Source organism: Astyanax mexicanus, chromosome 8, assembly GCF_023375975.1.
Source record: "Astyanax mexicanus isolate ESR-SI-001 chromosome 8, AstMex3_surface, whole genome shotgun sequence".
Taxonomy (NCBI): Eukaryota; Metazoa; Chordata; class Actinopteri; order Characiformes; family Acestrorhamphidae; genus Astyanax; species Astyanax mexicanus.
In genome coordinates this window covers 18,352,501-18,373,536 of record NC_064415.1, presented here as the reverse complement: position 1 = coordinate 18,373,536, position 21,036 = coordinate 18,352,501, and the positions used below count along the sequence as shown (strand labels likewise).

The 21,036-nt window shown below is 39.8% G+C and overlaps 1 non-coding gene and 1 pseudogene across 1 annotated transcript; one reads left to right on the top strand and one right to left on the bottom strand.

Moving 5' to 3' along the window:
• Window positions 1–11,884: 11,884 nt before the first annotated feature.
• Window positions 11,885–12,058, top strand: LOC125804087 (U2 spliceosomal RNA; annotated as a pseudogene).
• An 8,636-nt stretch (window positions 12,059–20,694) lies between these two features.
• On the bottom strand, window positions 20,695–20,859 carry LOC125804076 (U1 spliceosomal RNA). The gene has a single exon (XR_007440576.1). It is a non-coding gene; the product is annotated as a U1 spliceosomal RNA (small nuclear RNA).
• Between the last annotated feature and the right edge of the window lie 177 nt (window positions 20,860–21,036).

The window sequence follows — 21,036 nt, the reverse complement described above, 5'->3', positions numbered from 1 at the left end:
CAAAATATTCTGAATGGACTGTGTAGTTTTTATCTATACTTCAAGAAAACAAACATGCAAAATGTTATTGCCAATAACTGCCAGTGAGTCTTTTACATCTCTGTGGAGAAATTTTGGCCCACTCTTTTTTGAAGGGGCTTTCGGGATGAAGCAAGTGTGGTAAAACGTGTGAGGAAGGAGCACAATTTTTTTGTAATTTCTAAATAACTATTTTGAAGCGATAAATTGTCATTTCCAGTCCTTCAGCTTGTTTTTTATTAAGCAATTCAGAGGTGGACTTGTTTTTGTGATTTGAATCATTGTTCTGCTGCTAAACCCAAGTAAGCCTGAGCTTGAGGTCACAAACAGGTGGCCGGACGTTCTTTTAGAATTGTTTGGCAAACACTAGATTTCCTGGTTCCATCTATTACAGCGAATTGTCCAGGCCCTGAAGCAGCAAAGTAGCCCAAGACCATTACACCTCCACTGCCATGTTATTTTTTGAAAATGATGTTAGTTTTATGCCAGATGACTCAGGACACACACCTTCCAAAAAATTCCACTTTTGTCATTTCAGTCCAAAGAATATTTTCCTGTGGATCATCAACATGTTTTTTTGGCAAAGGTGAGATGGGCCATTGTGTTGTTTTTAGTCAGCAGGGTTTTTGTCTTGGAACTTTCTCATGGGTGCCATTTTTGACCAGTCTCTTTCTTGTTATTGAATTATTAACAATGAGCTTAACAATGAGGCAAGTGAGACCTGCAGTTCTGTAAATACTGTTCTGGGTAATTTTGTGACTTTTTGCATGAATCGTCCATGCCCTTTTGGAATAATTTTTTTCGGCTGGCCACTCCAACACCAAACACGTCAGCAAACACTTTTTCACACAGGGTTGGAATAGTTTGGATAGTTTTCCTTTGAAATCATCGTTTAAAACTTTTTTTTTTTTACTATTTTATTTGTCTGATATTAAAGTTTATTTGATAATCTGAATGTTTAAATGTAAGTATGACTTATGCAAGAAAAACACAAAATATAACACTAATCATTTAAATTAAGGCTTTGATTACTATTGGACTTAGGTTGTCTCACAAAACTACACGATATATGAAGGAGTCAGACATTAAAAAATATAGCTGAAGAATGCAACCAATATGACTTACAAACAGATACGCCAAGAACTTTAACACAGCTTCCTTTTCAAAATGAAATACTTTAAATAGTTCCATAAACACTATAAACAGATCTAAAATATTCAGTGTTTAAGAATTCAAAAGAGAGATTTCTTTTTTATCATTTGTTGGGAATAATATGCATGCTAAAAATACAATATTTACATGCAATTTTATATTCAGGAAGAAACATTTTTACTAAGATATTTATAATAAATTAATTAGAATTACATTTAAAATTAGAATTTTAAAATGCAAAGATTTTGAAATTTGCCACCAAAAAAAAGGGGAAAGTAGTTCTAGACTTTTGTAATTAGTATGTGTGTTTAATATATTTTAAATCTACAAGTTTTTATTAGTGGATTTTAAAGTGGTATTTTACATAAAATGATTGTGTAGTGTTTATGCAGTTTGCGAAGAGAAGTGTTCCTGTTGACTGCAGCTGTTTAGTAGGGGTGGGTTTAATGGCTTAAAAAGAATATTATATTTCAGGATGTTTTTGTGATTACATTTTTTTTGGAGATGTAAAAATTAATTTAATTTAAAAATTAAATGGAATTATTGCTGCACAAATGTGTAATATATATTTTGGATTGTTCTACCAGATTATTTTTTCAATTGACAACTTTTAAACAAATTAGCAATAAATGTATTACAAATGTATCTCTTTATACTACTCTCCCATTCAAGATCCAATCTCAGTCTTTTATTCAGATGTTTATAGTATCACATGCATTTCTAGCCTTTTAATCTAACCCAGGGATTTTAAAGATCAGTGTATGTATACTGTTAACTTGGGTATTCTCCGTATAGCTTTCCCAGTCTGCACATACAAAAACGGACTATAGTACTGGAAATAAGTGAGCAGATATGTAACACATGATATGGAAGAGGGCAACAAAACATTTTGGAGCGATGCTGAAATGAAGGATTTGTTTGTGTATGTTTATATTGTGGCTGAATGTGTTAAAGAGCACAGCTTGAAGTGTCGTACTTACTGACATACTTAGTTTCCCCATTATTATTATTCCCCAATATTACCATGTAAACATGTTGATCAGTGATTATGCATGCTTTGATTTAGTATATTGAGGATTTGTGGACTAAGCAAGCATATACAGGTGCTGGTCAACGAATTAAAATAATTTGAAATAGTGCAATCATGAAATTCTTTGAATGCATTTTTTGTGCAGAAAGCAAATCAGGTGTTCACCGCACCTGTCCTACTCGTTAGACTAATCACAGAACTCGTTACCTGGAAAAAAATTTGCTCAGCTGAGCTTTCCAAAAGGCCCATTTAGGCCATTTAACTGTGACACTGTTGTTTTATTGAATTAGAATAATGGAGAAACCGTTTCATTGAATTAGAATAATTTTTATTATAATTACAATCATCACTTTCTCAGTATTTTGTGGCTGCGCCCTTGGCTTGTATGACTGCCTGAAGTCTCCGCGGCATCGATTTGACCAGCTTGTCGCAAGTTTCCGCACTCACAGCTTCCCAGGCAGTGGCGATGTTCTGCTTCAGTTGGTCCAGCGTAGTAGGCTTTCTGTAGCGAATTTTCCGCTTGACGATGGCCCAAAGGTTTTCAATGACATTGAGGTCAGGCGAGTTGGCCGGCCATGCCAAAACTTCAAGCTGTTTTTTAGTGAACCAATCTTTGGTCGACTTTGCCGCATGAGCCGGTGCAAGATCCTGTTGAAATATGAAGTCTTCTTCGCCGAACTGTTCCTCAACAGTCGGAATCAGGAACGTTTCCAGAACATCTTGATATACGGCAGCATTGACAGTCTTCTTGAGGAAGCAGAGTTTCCCTACACCTCGAGCGGACATGCATCCCTAGACCATAACGCTCTGGGGAAACTTGACGGATCTTTTCACGCACTCGTGATTGTAGGTTTCGCCACCACGACGCCAGACACGAGGACCTTGGTCACCGAAGGAGATGCAGAAGCGTGATTCGTCACTGAAGACCACTTTCTGCCAGTCTTCAGCAGTCCACCCGCCGTGTTCTTTGGCCCACTTCAGCCGTTTCTCCATTTGTTTCTTGTTCAGCATCGGTTTTACTGCTGGAACGCGAGATTTGAAGCAGAGTTTGTGCAGACGACGGTAAGTGGTTGATCTGGAGACGTCAGCGCCGGTCTGCTTGTTCCACAAGTCGGTGAGCTCGGAAGTGGACTTGAACCGGTTGCTGACTGCGATCTTTCTCAGCTGCTTGTTGTCGCGAGCAGAAGTTTTTCGGACGCCGGAACAGTTGGTGCGCTTGCTGCAGTTTTTCTTGAGAGCTTTGCAGACGGAAGACTGGCTGATGCCGAGCTGCTCAGCAATTTTAGTTTGGGTCAAGCCTTGTTGGCGAAGGGCTTGAATTTGAGCCACTATTCCGATTGAGAGGTCGCGCTACTTACCCATGATTGATTTTACAACTTAGAAATTCTACTCAACCCTGACTTTATACTGCACAGTGAACACTTTTCACAGAAAACAAAAATGCGAGCATTTATTCTAATTCAATGAAACGGTTTCTCCATTATTCTAATTCAATAAAACAACAGTGTCACAGTTAAATGGCCTAAATGGGCCTTTTGGAAAGCTCAGCTGAGCAAATTTTTTCCAGGTAATGAGTTCTGTGATTAGTCTAACGAGTAGGACAGGTGCGGTGAACACCTGATTTGCTTTCTGCACAAAAAATGCATTCAAAGAATTTCATGATTGCACTATTTCAAATTATTCTAATTCGTTGACCAGCACCTGTGTGTGTGTGTGTGTGTGTGTGTGTATTAGGGGTGTCACGATCTCGATATTTTATCGAAATCGAATCGAAATGAGGTCACGATCTCGAGTATCGAAGTCAAAAAGAGGATCGACGATCCCTCCTGCGCGCGCTACGCAAATAGCGCAGCGCGCTACGCAAATGGCGCGGCACCAACACAGCGCATCCTATTCATTTAAATAGAGATAGCCACTGCATGAGCGCAGTCGGCGGGAGTGTGATCACTGTTTTTATCTGTCCAACGGGGGAGGGGGGGCGGGGGTTGGGCGCGCAGGTTTTGTATCTGTATCTGACGGAGGGGTGGGTGCGCGCAGGTGAGAGCGTGTGAACTCGCTGAAATGCGTGTGTCAGTGTGACTTGAGAACACTGACTATAGATCACAGTGAGGTGGATTAAAAATCTTAAACTTATAATTGACTACACCTGTTGCTTTCCATTGAATTAAAAAAACATCTTTCTCTCAGATAAAGTAAACACAAGCGTGTTTCTGACTAAAATAAAAGCTTTTCAGGAGAGATATAAGTTATGTGTAAATATTTATAAGACAATACCCACATCACTTATCTAACCAGCCTGTACTGATTTCTGCCCCCCAATAATGCTTTCAATAACCTCTTGTAACCCCTGGGAGCCAGGGGTTACACTCTAATAGCCTTTAATAGTCTTCAGTAGCCTTTAAAAGACTTACCTGGCGGCCGTGGTGTGTCCACTAAACTCCGTAGTTATAAACATCCTGAGGTTAGCAGCGCGCTAACTGACCTGTTTATAATGTAATCCGAGCAGTGCCTCCGTGTCGGCTGTTCTAACCTGCTGCTGTTAGCTGCTTGGGCTGAAAGATGAACTGTAGTGAGCTGTATTATCCTGTTAGTGGGGTTAAAACCTTTATTTGTTTACAGAAACAGTAAAAACGGACTGGCTGAGCTCTGTAGCCCGTGGCTGGGCTGTACTGAAGTAGTGACTGAGTGAAGAGAGCGGGGCTTGTGCTGCTGCTGCTAGTGGTTGGATGAAGAACTGCAGCTTCATGTAATGAGCAGTTTCACCAGCCATCCACACACAGCTCTGATAAACTGCTTGTTTTAATAGTGCACACTGTTGCTACCAAAAAAAGTCACTAGATGGCATTACCATATATATCTTAATAAATAATAATAATAATATTTATAATATTTATAATAATAATAATAATAATAATAAATATATTATTTAAATTTTATGAGGCATAAAATAATAACAAGAAAAAAAACAAGAAAATCGAGAATCGAATCGAATCGTGACCCTCAAATCGAAAATGAAATCGAATCGAGGATTTAGAGAATCGTGACACCCCTAGTGTATATATATATATATATATATATATATATATATATATATATATAGAGAGAGAGAGAGAGAGATAGAGAGAGAGAGAGATAGAGAGAGAGAGAGAGAGAGAGAGAGAGAGAGAGAGAGAGAGAGAGAGAGAGAGAGAGAGAGAGAGAGAGAGAGATTTATGATGTCTGTGTTCTATATTTAGGCTACTACTGGTTTATCTTAAGTTTAAAATTTGTTTAACTACTGGAACTCAACTGTGGGTTCATTTCATCCCATGTGTTAGCTAGATAAGTGTCTGTCTTTACTTATTCTTATAGTAAGTGAAAGGCCTCCTTCATTGTTTTCACAAGCGTGTTTAATTATTTAACTACTATTTTAAATGTACAAATACAGAACTTGCTTAAAGTCCATAAATAATGGTTTTCTGTTACTTTGAGAACGTAATGGACTATTTTTCATGGCAGCGCCACATTTGACCACGTAGAGGCGCTGTTCGATTACAAAACACAATACTTTTAATTCAATTCAATTAATGTTTCATTAGTTTAGGGGTATGTATGATGGTTCTGCAAATTTAAAGTTTTATTTTAACGAACAATCAGACATTAAAACAGTTTAAAACTTGTGAACTACAATTGTGATTCCTCGTTTCTTATTGGACAGTCGGTGAGCTCATTACCATTTGCTCTGGTCTGAACTCGTTGAGGTGGATATAAGCGTTTATCGTGCAGTATTTCACAGCTCTTAACGACCTGTCAGCGCTACTCTGTACGTTTAGAAAGTGTCTGTGGATTAAAGCGGTAATAATTGTTCTCCTGTTTAGTAATGTGGAGAATGACTCCCCTGGTTGTGAACCTTTGTGGGTATCGCTTCTCGGCCTTTTGGCTAAGACAGCGGTCGACTCTCTGGCGGTGCGAGATCTTGGTCTTTGTGACCCTGGTCCTTGCCTCCCGAGAGAAGATTGTACTTGTCCCGGTTCGGTGAAAAAGAGTCTTAGGCAGTAGGCTCTGATCCTGCTTCGTCTGGGGCTCATTGGGGTTTTCGTCTGACGGCTTCCATTCCATCTTGGCTGAAGGGGGAGAACCCCAACACCCACGGTAAGTACAATCCTTTTTAATTTATTTGTTTTAGAATTTTAGATACTTATTGTATTTATTGTTTTAGTGGTTTTATTGAGGCTCGGTTTTTACCGAGGCCACCCGGTGCCTCTCAGCATGTCGGCTGCTCGTGCCGGCATGCGGAGGCACCACAGCGTGCGCCTAGTATTTAAAGAAGTGGAGGGTAAGCTTCTGGGGATGTCCCGTCTGGACTTCTCCAGGAAGCTATTACAAGGTGCCCTCGCTTTTACACCTGCCGATTTGAACTGCTTATTGACTCTGCCCGGAAATAAAGGTTTTGATGTTAGCTTCCGCTCTGCTTCCCTGCTGAAAGATTTTTGGACTCGTTATGAAAATATTAAGGACCAGTTCTCCATGTTTAAGGTGGAAAAACTTTCTGATAATTCACATAAAGTGGTGATTGTCAGAATGTTTAATGAAACCGTAACAGGAGAAGACATTGTTACATGGCTGGCTAGATTCTGTACCGTTAAAAGCCCACCTATCAAGGTTCTGGACGAGGACGGCATTTGGAACTGCTCGTGGCGAGTTCCCATTAAACAATGGGAAGACCCGAGCAGTTACTTAGGCCTGAGACAGATACCGTCCATGATAGTGCTGGGTGAAAACCGCGGTTACATCTTTTACCAAGGTATGCCCAAACTATGCCGCAAGTGCGGAAAGTTTGGGCACCTTGCAGAGGCATGTGCAGAAATTGTGTGTGGGAAGTGTAGAGAAATTGGGCACACTTATGAGGAGTGTCCCAATGGCAGAAGGTGCAATCTTTGTGGTGAGAATTCCCATCTCTACAGAGATTGCCCAAAATCATTTGCCAACAAATTAAAGGCCACCAAAATGGCCGCCAGGCAGCATGGCCAAGAGGAGCAGGAGAAGGAGAAGGAAATGGAGGAGGAAGGGGCGGTCCCTGAGGTTTCGGCGGGAGATTCAAATCTCCAGCCGGCCTCAGGGAATGGCTATGCTGCAGAGGGCGGGGCTAGCATCCGGGCGGAGTCACAGCAGGAGCTGGAGGCCACACCCCTCCAGCCTGAACAAGGAAACAAGATGGTGGTGGAGCAGGAGGAGGAGGAAACCAACTCCTCCATGGTGACGGTGGAGGAAGGTGTAGTGGCCTCCAGCGGGGGTGAGTCAACCGGCTCACTCCCAAACGCTCAGGTGGGGAAAAGACCTGCGGAGTCTCCTCTGTCTGTATTGATAGAGAAAAAACAGAGGGCCGCACAAGGTTCAGCCAGTTCTTCCTCGGAAGACCTGAACCGGCTGTGGCCCGCTGGTTCTCCAAATGAAGTTTCTTTCCTCCAATTCAAGCTTACATCATCAACGCCTAAGGCCCCCACAGCATGTGACTGTGGGGAACCAGCGGCAGGAGGCACCAGCTCACCTCCTCTCTCCAAAATAATGGAGATTAAGGAAGAGCAGGTGTCACAGTTACTTTAGTAACTTTTAAATGCCTTTTTAAACTGTTTTTATTTCAGTAGTCTCTTTTAAATGACTTTTAAATGAAGTACCTGTTTTAAAACCATAAATGCTCATGGCTCTTACCATTTCAACCATTAATGTTAGAAGTGTGAGAGCCTCCACTAGAGCAGAGAGCGTCTTGTCCTTTTTAAAAGATATAAAGTCAGATGTGTTTTTACTACAAGAGTGTGCTTTGCCGTTTATGAAATCCTACAGAGATTGGGAGCAGCGATGGGCTGCGGGTCCCTCTCTCTGGAGCGGCTCACACTACAACAGAGCCGACGGTGTTGCCATTTTAATTAAAAACCCCCATATTCTGGTGAAGGGCAGCACAGTGGTGCGAGACGGACGGGCTCTTTTAGCAAACCTGACTTTTTTAGGGACGGACTTTAACATTTTAAATATTTATGGTTTTAATGATAAAAATGACAGGTACGACCTTTTAGAAGACCTGCAGCCCCACATGTTAGGGAGGGCTCCTTTAGTGGTGGGAGGGGATTTTAACTGTGTTTTAAATAGGAAAGATAGGAAAGGGAAGGGGGATGATTTTAAATTAGATAAGACATCACTTTTATTACAGGGGATAGTCAAGGATTTTAAATTAGTCGACTGTTTTAAAACAACGCATCCAGGGGAGGAGGGCTTCACCTGGTTCAGTGGTGATTGCGCCCGTGCCTCCCGTATCGACTACATTTTTACGAGAGACTGCCCACCAAGCGATGCTACATTATCCCCCATGTTCTTTTCTGACCACCTCATGCTCTCCTGCACCCTGTCTCTCCCCACCGGTGTGACTGTAGGGGGAGGGCTGTGGAGACTGAACTGCTCCCTGTTACAAGATAAAGAGATAGTTAGGAGTTACAGGGAGCAGTACAGTCTCTGGCAGACCCTCCAAGACTGTTACGATTCACGCGCACAGTGGTGGGAGATGGTGAAACAAAGGACCCAGACTTTTTTTAAGAAAATAGGGAAGGAGAAAAAGAATAGGGAAAGACGGTGCATGTTGGGGCTGCAAAAGAGACTACAGCGTTATTTTAACCTTTTAACCAACGGCATAGATTTTAGTGAAGAAATAAAAGAAATAAAAAGGGAAATGTCGGTTTTAAACAAAATAAAAAGTAAAGCAACTATTTTAAGAAGCAGGGAACAGGAAGTTGAGGAAGGGGAAAAATGTACTCGATATTTTTTTAAGAAGATTTTATCAAGGGGGGGAGGGATTGTAAATATAACAAAAGATGAGAGGGAAGAAAAAACAACGGGAGGGATTTTAAGATTGACAGAAGAATTTTATGAAGAGTTATATAAAGAAAAGAGAGTACACCCTGAGACAATGAAGGAGGTTTTAGATTTTTTAGACAAAACTATTAGCAGTCAGGATGTTTTAACAAGTGATTTTACAGGTGAAGAAGCTTTTAAATGTCTTAAAGGTTTTAAAAAAGGTAAGTGCCCGGGAGAGGATGGACTCCCCGTGGAATTTTATTTGACCTTTTGGGACATTTTAGTAACTGACGTTTTGACTGTTTTTAACGAATTTGAAAACCTTGACCGACTTCCAGACAGTTTTAGAACAGGTATAGTTAGCTTACTTTATAAGAAGGGCGACAAGACCGACTTAAGAAACTGGCGACCGATTACCCTTTTAAACTTTGATTGTAAACTTTTTAGTAAGATTTTATCCAGACGTATGTCTTTGGTTTTAGAGGACGTGATCCACCCGGATCAAGCCTGCGCCGTGCCCGGAAGGAAGATCACAGACAGCCTAGTGTTGGTTAGAGACGTCATCTGTTTTGCGAGAGACAGAAACATTCGACTGATAGTTCTAAATTTAGATTTTGAGAAAGCTTTTGATCGGGTCTCGCACCAGTACCTGTTTCAGGTACTGCAAAAAATGGGGTTCCCAGGGAGGTTCATTAAGTGGGTGGGGCTGCTTTACAAAAATATCAGCAGCAAAATCCGTGTAAATGGGCATCTCACAAAAGCGATCAGTGTACGCTCTGGCGTTCGCCAAGGGTGTTCGTTATCTCCGCTTCTGTACGTGGCATGTATAGAGCCGCTGGCGCAGATCTTGAGAAAGGATAGATGGATCAAAGGACTAGACCTACCAGGTGGACTGACGGCGACCTGCACACTTTTTATGGACGACGTCACGCTTTTATGTTCTGACTTTTTATCGGTCCAAAGAGCATTGGACGTGACTGACTGGTTTGGAAGGGCCTCGGGCGCTAAGCTCAATAGGAGCAAGTCCGAGGCCCAGCTCTTTGGGCCTAGAGGGAACATCGACTTGAACCTGGACGTTGATTTTAAAGTAAATGATATAAAAATTTTAGGACTTAAATTCGACAAAGAGGGTGGTGGACGGGGCAACTGGACTGACGCTTTAGCTAGGGTCAGGCAGAGATTGGGATTCTGGGGACTAAGACAGTTGACGATGGAGGGCAAGATTTTAATCATTAAAGCCGTGATTTTACCCTTGCTTTTATTATTGTGTTCTGTTTTTAGTCCCCCGAGACGATTTCTTTTGAGTCTAGACCGGGCGATATTTTACTTCCTGTGGGGGTCCAAGTGGGAGCGACTGAGGAGGACGGAGGTTAAAAAGAGAAAGGAGAATGGAGGGAAGGGGCTCCCAGACCCCCACCTGTTTTTAGGAAGCAAGTTCGCTGCTTTGCACGTGAAGTATGCGACAGACCCCTCCAGACAGAACAAGACGGCGGTGATGGCGAGGTTCTGGATGGGGTCGTACTTGCAAAGTCTAAAGATTTTAAAACCTGATCTTACGACCCCAGTCTCTTTTACCCTACCCTTTGAATATGATTTTATTAGAAAGTTTTTAAACAAGTTTTTTTTAGACAAAGAGGATGTCACCATTTTAACTAATGCCAAGTCTCTTGTTTCTCTTGTGCAGGACCGGGAGGAGGTGAGCCCAGTTCCCGGCCTCACACTCGGTGAGGCCAAACAAGTTTGGAGGAACGCCGCCCACCCCGCTCTTCAGAACAAGCATAAGGACCTGTCGTGGATGGCTGCCCATGAGATCCTCCCGGTCAGGGCCGTGATGCACTCCCGGGGCATGGCGAGGAACCCCATCTGCCCGCGGCCAGGGTGTGGCGAGCCCGAGACCGTGCGGCATGTGCTCTGGGAGTGCAGCGTGGCGAGGGACCTGTGGGCCTTAACCGGCCCCCTGCAATGCCCGTGCCTGCCAGCAGGGGAGGTCCAGCCCACGTTTTACCGGCTAGCGGTAAACGGGGTGGGCCAGGGCCTCGACAAGATACCAGCAGCCGACTTTGCAGCGCTCTGGTCCACCCTGAATCACGTGAAGGCCGCCATTTGGACCTCCCGCAACCTGCTGGTGGGGAAGCGCGTGACGGTGCCCCTGCACGCACTGTCGGCGCTGGTAACATCTTCGCTGCAGGGGACACCGCACGGCGACATTCGGAGGAGGGGGCCGGGGTCTCACGCAGGGGGGTCCAGACCACCACGGCGCCTGGCTCCCGTAGATGCACCCCGTTAACACGGACACAGTAAAAGGAGCAGCGGGCACAGGGGAGGTTCTCCGCTGAGCCCAAAAACGACAGAGGCGTCTCTTCTGAGGAGCGGAGTGGAGCCTGCTTGTTATGGGCTCACCCCGGTTTTGCACAAAGAACAATTTTAACCGATTTTATGGACTATTGCGATTCCTTTTAAACTGGTTTTCACGAACTTTTAAAACATGGACTTGCACTGGACTCCCGTTCCCAAAACACGCACACACACACAAACAAAGAAAATAACAACAATGTAAAACAACAAAACAAAACAAAACAAAACAAAAAAAACAGTCAGTTTTGTGAGGGTGTTTTTTATCTTATTGTACCTTTTTTTATTTTTTTTATTTTTTTCAACAATGGGATTTATGGAATTTAATAAAGACATGGGGAGGGGAAACTATGGTTTTAAAACGTAATGAAAACGTATTTTAAATGGAATGAAATGAATATTTGTTTTGACTGATGATTTGTTTTAAAATATATGTAAATGTTGTGTACTTGGCTTTTATGCAAAAATGTTTTTACTTGGCTTTTAAAGAAAAAATGTATGGTGACAATAAAAACTTTTCGAAAGAAAAAATCTGTTCTTATCAGTTTAATATCTGATACGTCCCCTACCCGGGGACCATATATTAAATTGATTTTTGGAACAGGGAGATGGAATAGGGGCTTGCTCCGTCCACTCCACGCATCGACCCGGTATTGCAGTACCTCCGGGAACGGTGCACCCCCCTCTATCGGTTAAAGACAGACTGGAAAGTGGCTCTCAGTGATGAGAAGTTTGTATGGTTTGTAGTGAGCTGTTCAGGTGAATGCTGCTGAACATGCAGTGCGTGTTTTAACTGTTGTTTAAATGTATAAATATAATTGTGTAGCTGTGTATCGACATGTATGAAGTATTTATAGTAACTTAGCGTTTAGACTGTCGATTTGTTACAATTTCTATTTTATTTCATTTTATTACTAATTTTACCTGAAGCTGACTTCTTTCACACGAATTAGAGTTCCACCTTAAATCCAGCAGTAGTTCATGCAGTGATGACCGGACTTAGAATGACACTCATGTCTAAGTTAAGGTGGAACGGGAACTAGCCGTAGCTTTAGCCTCGTGTTTACGCTGCGTCCTGAATTTATTACTAATTTCTGTGGTTATTTATTCATGTTTTGTGTTCTTTCGCTGCTCACCATAAACAGAACCAGCGGAATGAAGCGATATTATCCATAGACATTATCCAGTAAACTTTTTAGCAGAGCGTTTGTTTCCGCTACCGTGTTGAATCTGCTGACGGTGGAAAAAGCAAGTGAGGGGTGCAGTTCACACACAGCTCCTGTTTTGAGTCTAACACAAAATAATAATAATAATAATAATAATAATAATAATTGTTATTATTATTGTTATAGGTTCTATTAGAGTTAATAATAACTTCCTCGCGTTTAGGAGGTTGTGACTGGACGTTTCTTTGTGTATAAATACGAATTAGTAATATCTGCAGGTGTGTTTCTTTCTTTTCTTTTTTTTTTTTTACATGTTTATTGTCTCTCCTCCAATGTGTGTGTTTTTAGGTTTAGACCTTTTTTATCTCTATATAATAAAGTGTATGGGTAGTGTGCTCCTATTCTCTCGCAGTGCATCAAGGGGAAATATAGAGCAGTGTGTATTTGTAGTTAAAAGAATGAAAACCTAAATTTAGACTCTTTTTTTCTTATAACATAAATGCTAGGATGCAAGTTTTCAATGTGCCTGTATTATGTTGAATGTTCTGTACTTTGCTTTGTATAGAGAATAAATGGACTGTGTTTAGTGTCAGTAATTTTATTCCTGATAATGTAAAAATGTACAACTGCTTAGCTTTTTAATTTGTTTCTTCATGGAGTGAACAGAGGCAGAAGGATTGCTGTGTAGTTTTGATGTGTCAATAAGTTATGTGAAATAATGACTCTTCTACTATCTGCATTTTGTCTAGTCCTGTCTAGAGTTCTGCTGTGTTGTTGTTCACGTTAAGGATATGTTTAAAGGTCCATGCTGCAACACAAGATAATGTGATTAAAAATCATAATCACTTGTCTAGACTTGATATTTAGTAATAGTGATACATTACAGAAAGTATATCTAGAATAATGTCAGTTGTCCTTCTCTCTGCGGACATGTTCCATAATAATAAAAGCCTGCACATCCTTGCCCATGCAAACCAATGACCATCTTTATACCATTATCAAGTTCAAAGTAGTCTTAAGTTAAGCCACGATTAATCGACTTATAAACGGCAAACGAATACATAGATTAATTATGTGGAATTGCATGAATATTATATAGATATATTTTTAGCAACAGCTGGAACTCATGCACCTTATGGTATTGCAAAAGTGCACAGGTAGTTTTTTAAAGGTTCTTTAACATTGTTTACACAAAGTTCTCTTAACACTGTGCATTTGCTAAAGCTCCAGATTTCTGAAAGCTGGGGTTGAATAGAGGCGGGCTATTTGATAAAAGCTGTACTAACGTTTCACTACGCTCAAAGTCAATTTCACACAGGATTCCTCTTTTAAGCATTAAAACAGTTTGATGTTTGTGCTGTAATATGAGATTAGCAATGGAGTACTGGGGTTTAAGGGCTGAAGTTGCAGGTTATTTTTTTAATGCCATGGTGCACACACAGGGTTCAAATAGTATGATGTTTTCACTTTTTTATTTTTCTAAATTTGGACAGGGTTGATTTTTTTAAGTGACATCTAAGCAGCTTTATTGAGATATGCAGTAGTATTATGATATAAAGTATTGTGTTCATTTTTCTAGGTGTGATTCCTTACTTCTTAAAATGGCTTCTTTTATTCTTAATTTCAGTTAAGAAAGGCATATCTCATCAAAATCAATGCTTTGTTTTATTTCAAGGATTTAAATACCATTGTAGTTTTTTACAGCCCCTATCATGTACCATGACAGTGTGTTTTTCTCCCTCCTTTTTAAAAGCTTCTTCTTTTACAATTTCCCACCACTGGGTGTATTGTAACATTGCCCAACACTGTATTACTCCTTGTAATTCCTGGTTCTCTCTTTCTGTTTTCTGTTGCAACAGGTTGCAATTCAGCTTCCATAGCCATCTCCAGACAGTCACACAGGTGGGAAACTGCCAGGGTGCAGGACAGAATGAGATGATCAGAGAATAAAAGGGCAGTCAATAATTTTAACGCTAATGCTTGTTATTTATATTTGTGCTATATTTTGTACTGTGTTCCCTGTTTCATGCACTTACTTGGATAAAGTGATGCAGTAAGAGAAAGTTCAATTACAGCGTGGTTGTTCTGTATATATTGTAAATAGTTTTAATTTTATGGCATTTTGTTCTTAATTGTTCAATCATAGATCATAAACTTTCATTTTTAATAAAAGTCCATTGTTTCAACAATTTTAACTTTTCATCCTTTTATGTAATACAATAAATATTGCATGCCTACAATGTGTTTTTAAATAAAATGCAATTCAGTGGACTTTGATATATATATATGCACACCCATTATATGCTGATACAGTGCAGTGCATGGCCCTACATGCCAGATTTCTGGTGTTGACATATACTGAGTCATAACAACTATAAAGTACTAAAAATGTAAAATGAAATTCAGAATGGGTTTGGAAAAAAAACTGTATTATACATATAAAAACTGTAAGGTATTTACAAAATTTTAGGGATTACAGTTTTTCTCACTTGCTGAAACACTACACCCTGTTGTCTGAACCAAATGCTCAGTGTCCTGAACCCATTTATTGAAATGGTCATCTTTATGGCAGACCCTTGCACCTAGTTAGACACAACTTGCAAACATATTTTCACCCACTAAAACACGTTTTGCACTGTGATGTACCTGGGATAAATAATGGTAAGCACAGGTAGCAAAAGTAAAACTCAGTAAAAGTACAGGTGTCTCAAATTAAACACAGCAACTCAAAATTGATCACACTTGAGAAGATGAGAAGAATGAGAAGAAACCATTGTAATCCAGTACAAGGAGCCCTGGTCATTGAGGTTTCACTATGGACAGAAACAATCAAAGAGGAAGAGGACTTTGAATTCGGCCCAACCTAAGCTTTTTTCATTACGAGCATGTTTTCATTATGACTCGATACAAAAGTGTTTACAGTTTTTCCACATTGTATACACACAAAATGTGGAACTATGCAAACAAATCCAAAAACATGAAGCTCATGTGTCAACATTGTGACTCCAAACTGCTAAACTCTAAACATAATTATATATGTTCTCACTCAAATATCATCCTAAATCACAGTTTTGCAAAACACAAATTGCATTTAGTACACCTTGCTCACCTAAAAATCCCTAACCCCCAAATACATAAATAATAAATACATTTTTGTTAACTGTTTCTATGTGAACTGATTTTCCTTGTGATGTTTCTCATTGTACTTACATAAGTGAAAATTACAGTTTTGCAACTACATACAGTATAAATTGCTTACATTTGTGTTGCATATACATGTTATATTGTAATGCTATATGGGGGGTCCTAAACTGCAGCAAATAAATATAAAGAACAGAAAGCTAACCTACTTCCATGGACTATGTATGCATTTGAATTTGTACAGTGGCCTCATGAAGTCAAAAACATAACCAAATACTTCTGATTATAGTGTTCTGAATTTATTTTGTCAGTGTTTATTTGATGCTCTGCAAGAGATGAGCATATAAATAGCTGTGTGTTGTTTTGGTGGAAGGAATCAGTTTTCCTAGAGATTTGTGGCGTTTCAACAAAGGAGTTAATAATTTTCAGTTTGTGTGTAAAGTTTTGAGAAACGCGTATAAACATTTGGGAAGAACTGTAATTCCGTTCATTTTCCAATATACTTGTAATTTTTTTTGTAACTGCATGTTCAGTTTGTAGGATTTTTTTGTAGAATATATATATATATATTATATTTGTATCACAAGTGCTAAACAGGAGTTTTGTTTTGAAACGGCATTTTTGTGAACAGTACAGATTATTTCTAAAGACTTTAACCTGATCATTGTGTTTTCCTATTTTCTATGTTGTGTGTAATGCCTGTTCAGTGATGTTTTTCATTTGGTTGGGTAGAAGACTGATTTGTCAACATTATTTGCTTTTGAGCACTGTTTAAACATTTTTGAGGCAGTAGTTTGGTTTTGCAGGAAGAGTCAGAGGTTTTGTAAATTTAGTTTGAAAATTAAGTTTTGTGTTTACAGTATAGAGACACATGGTTTCAAAAAATGTGTCTTAGCAATTGAGAAAAAAATAATCTAATAGAGAAACACAAAAAGAAAAATTCAATGAGAAAACACAAAAAATATGAAATATAAGAGGAATAAAGCTTCAGAATAGTCTCTGAACGTGCCATCGTCCCTGTAAGATGTGCCTTCAAAAGGATCCAGTTCAGTCAGAAAACAAAAGCATGTGGATAAGAGGTTTGACAGATAAACCACCGATTAGCACACTCAAAATACTTTCCCTCCCACTGATTTATAAATCGACTGAATTAGCGTCAGGAGCGTAGACAATTAGCCAATCACATCGCGACAGTGACGGAAGACAGTTAAGGGCCGTTTCTCAATGCACAAGTACACAAGTCTGGACTCCTGTACTTGGCAAGTAGGGACTTGGGAAGTTCAGATCGCGAGTGCGGACTCCCGAGGACAGGAGGACGTGGGACGGTTGTTGTGTAATTGGAACAGCTGTGTACGTGATGACGTCACCCTCTTAGAGGAGCGGAAAGTGTTGTTTCGAAAACAGAGCACATTTTCACCTAGCCGCTTTCTTAACAAATAAACCACATATCTGAAGTCTAAACCCCTACATTCTCGCCTAAAATAACTTAAAACATTGTTTTAGCACACAGCAGTACTGTTTTGAACACGTACATGTGCTTACAGTTGTGTAGCCTCTCATCCTGCATTACACTGAGGCCGTTTCTCAATACACAGGTACACAAGTCAGGGCTCCCGTACTTGGGAAGTTCGGATCGCGAGTGCGGACTCCCGAGAAAGTGGGAGGAGCAAGAACACATCCGGGTATTAGTGGTGTACTTGGCAAACTGCGATCCCACAAGAACACAAGAAACCCGAGTCTGCGCAGTAGAGTTCAGAGGAGGGAGAAAGACTGTAGAGGCAGCCTACTCATTTAAAAAATTGAGAGCTGCCTCAACCCAGTGCCTGCGGCTTCGTGTCTCTACGGTGACTGTAGACAGTTACGGCTCCTGATTGGTAGTCTACGGTCGAACTATGCGATCTGATTGGGAGTCTACGGTCACTGTAGACTCTACACCAATCGGATTGCCGATATTTGAATACTACCGCCCTAGACGAGTCGGACCAATCGCTGGCCGCCGTTCGCTCACCGTCGGCGCTGTTGTGAATCTGGCGCTAGCTTTGACGAACGCGAGTGAGCAGAGTCCTTCTGTTAAAAAATACGATTTATACACATATTTAGTGGATAAAGTTCAAGTTTATTTGAAGCGACGTTTAAATGACGGCATTAAGTGGTTAGCTAGCCTTCTAGAGAGCTTTTTGGACGGCGAATTTCTCTAATTAGCTCCTATATCTCCTTAGCTCACTCCACGTTGGAGATCTGTTAGCTAGCTAGCTAACCTAGCAAACTAAGTAAAAACTATATATCTGAATGTTTTTAAGATATAGTTACCTCTCCTGGCTTCAGTTATGTTCGTTTCAGTTCAATATCTCGTAAAATGTGTTCAGTTACACGAGGATGAATGATGCGAGCACTAAATACGTTGGGGTAATCTCTGTATTTCACTATGGCTCTGCACTTCGCCTTAAAAATAGTTAAAATTCCCATTTCATCTAGTTTTTATATAGCTAGAAGCTACGGACACCATAGCGAATGCCATAAAGCTGCATAAATGTGTTTTGGTAATAATGGTGCTCCATCCAACATCCTAACCTTACCAAAGCCCGTCACTGTATGCAATCATATCCCCAAGATATGCTTTAGAATCAAGTAGAAAGTTCTTTTTTTTTTTTTTTTTTACATACATTTACTCTAACAAAAGCAGAGTCATATGCTTGCTTTCAGAAGTTTGGAAATACCTTACTTACTTTCAGAATTGTTGTAACTTTCTGTTAAACCAGTATTTTTGTTTACACACACTGACACACTGAATGCAATCAAATCCTGACAGCAATTCTCCAAAGTCTGAAAGAGAATGTTTTTCCTAAACAATAGAGACAGTTGGACGCTTGACGAACAATTTTTTATTCCCATAATTTCTAAACTAACAGTAAATGAGTGCCTACCTTTGTCTATATAATGTATAAATATATATGCCTACCTTTGTCTATATAATGTATAAATATATATAAAACTGTTCTAGCTTTACTTCCAACATACCCAACAATAGCATGCTGCTTACCCTTAGATACTCCAGTATTAATAATCTAGTGGTGACAGGAGCAAACTGGTACTTAAATACTAATTATTACACTACTATTGCCACATTTGACGTCTAATAATTGTACTTATGTAAGATTTTTATACATGATAACGGTGTGTTTTTACAACTGTGTATTGGTACTTGAACAAAGGATCTAAATTCTTCTTTCAACATTGTGTGTGTGTGTGTTTTCAGCTACAACTGATGATGGCAATCCTAACGGTCCGCATTATCAACCCAGATGCCCCTGCTCATAGCTGGCAGTCCGTACTGGTGCCAACCAAAGAAGCCGAAACAACAGGGACAAGAAGTTCTTCCCCAAACTCCAACAGGAGCTCCTGCACAAGACCACATGCTGAGAGAGGGGATCCCTGCACCTTCACATTAGCTGTGCCACTGCCACCGCTGGTAAAGAAAGCACCATCGCCAGACCAGTGCCTGCATCTACTGCAGCTTCTGGAATTGCTGGTCCACCCACATCAGTCCCTCCGACTGTGCCCTTAAAGCCTGCCACTCAGACTCTTAGCACATCACACAGCACAAGCAGTTCTTCGCTATGGGCGAGAGCTACGCAGTACAAGCTGAATGAACAGCCTTCAGAAGTAGGAGCCAGACTTTCACAAGTAAAAAAAAATCTCCCCGTCTCCAACCAAGGAATATATATTTTGCCCCGTAAAAATGATGGCACTTTTGCGTGTTATCTGTTTTAGTTCTATGTATACTTTATGTTTTTGGTTACTGGAAAAAAAAAGTTTTTTTTTGTATATATGTGCATCCTAATGTAAAAGTTGTTGATAGTGTTTAATGACTTTATATTCTTAATCATTCTAATGCTAATGGTTATTTATATTTGTGCTGTATTTTGTACTTTGTTCCCCGTTTCACGCACTTAAATGATAACATGATTCAACTTTACAGTTAGTTTATGTATGTTGTGGAGGAAAAAAGACTTTGTAACTATGTACATCTTAATATAAAATTTGTAGTGTTCATTTTAATGGCTTTATATTATTCATTCTAATGCTAAATTTGTTAATGAAACAAACATTTTTAATAAAATTTGTTTGTTTGTTTGAACAATTATTGATGCTTTTTCATCATTTTACATTATTGCATGACTAAAATGTGTTTTTAAATTAATTAGAATTCAGTGGACTTAAGACAAAACATGATTTGTATGAATATATACGTATATCTATTTATATTTTATACAAATACATTATATGCCTATACAGTGCATGGCCCTATGTGCCAGATTTCTGGTGCTGACTTATACTGAGTCATAACAACTATAAAGTGCTAAAAAAGTAAACTTGTAAAATCTAATTCAGAATGGGTTTGAAAAGAACTGATTTCCTATGTATTGTACAATCAATATAAGAATATATATTATAATTATGTAGACACACACAGTTATTATCCTAAAAGTTCAGAGTTTATTAGTCATACAGTAATATACAGTATACTTGCAGTGAAATGCTTTATGACTGATTACGTGAAAAAAAATCAATGAGAGTAAAAAGAATATATAATACAAAAATAACAAAGACAAAATGTACAATATGAATAGACTATAAAAATATAAGCCAAAATAAAGATGTCAAATAATATGAAAAGAGTAGATATATAAAGGGAACAATGATCATAAATAAATTTACTGACTATCAGGGATTAATCTCACAGAGATGAATAGAAACACAATAAGGAAAAAATCCATCATTTACAGCATCTTGTCTTACAAACTGAGTGTACTTACAGCAGTAGAATGCAACAGCAGACCAAGCCATCTCCAACAAGGATTTCCTGCAAAAACACAGAAACAAACTAAACAAAAGAAAACGAGACAAAACACACGCAGACAAAACAGAAAAAAAACAAAAAAAAAAAACAAAGACAAAACTCGTCCCAGGAAACATTAAAACGAGAACAAATCTATCTTTTAACACAAAAATCAGGGGAGAGCGCGAACGCAGTCCCCCACTACCAGAAATTATGCAGTCGAGATTCCCACATTTGGGGAATTCGCAGGGATCAGCACATCCGGAAGTGCAATGGACGAGTCTCACCCTGGGTGAACCACCTTCTTGATCATGGTATCTCCCCTGCCAGGTAAGTATGAGTTCCAGACCCACTGGGGAGGGGGGCCACCTCTGGCTGTACTCTTCACTGAGACGGTATAGGGTACAGTCACTACCCACTCCAAACACTGAAATAAGACCTTCAGTGCGCACGTGCACACACACCCAAACCTCACCAACAAATGCACTGCTGTCCAAACACTTTCACATGTTTCT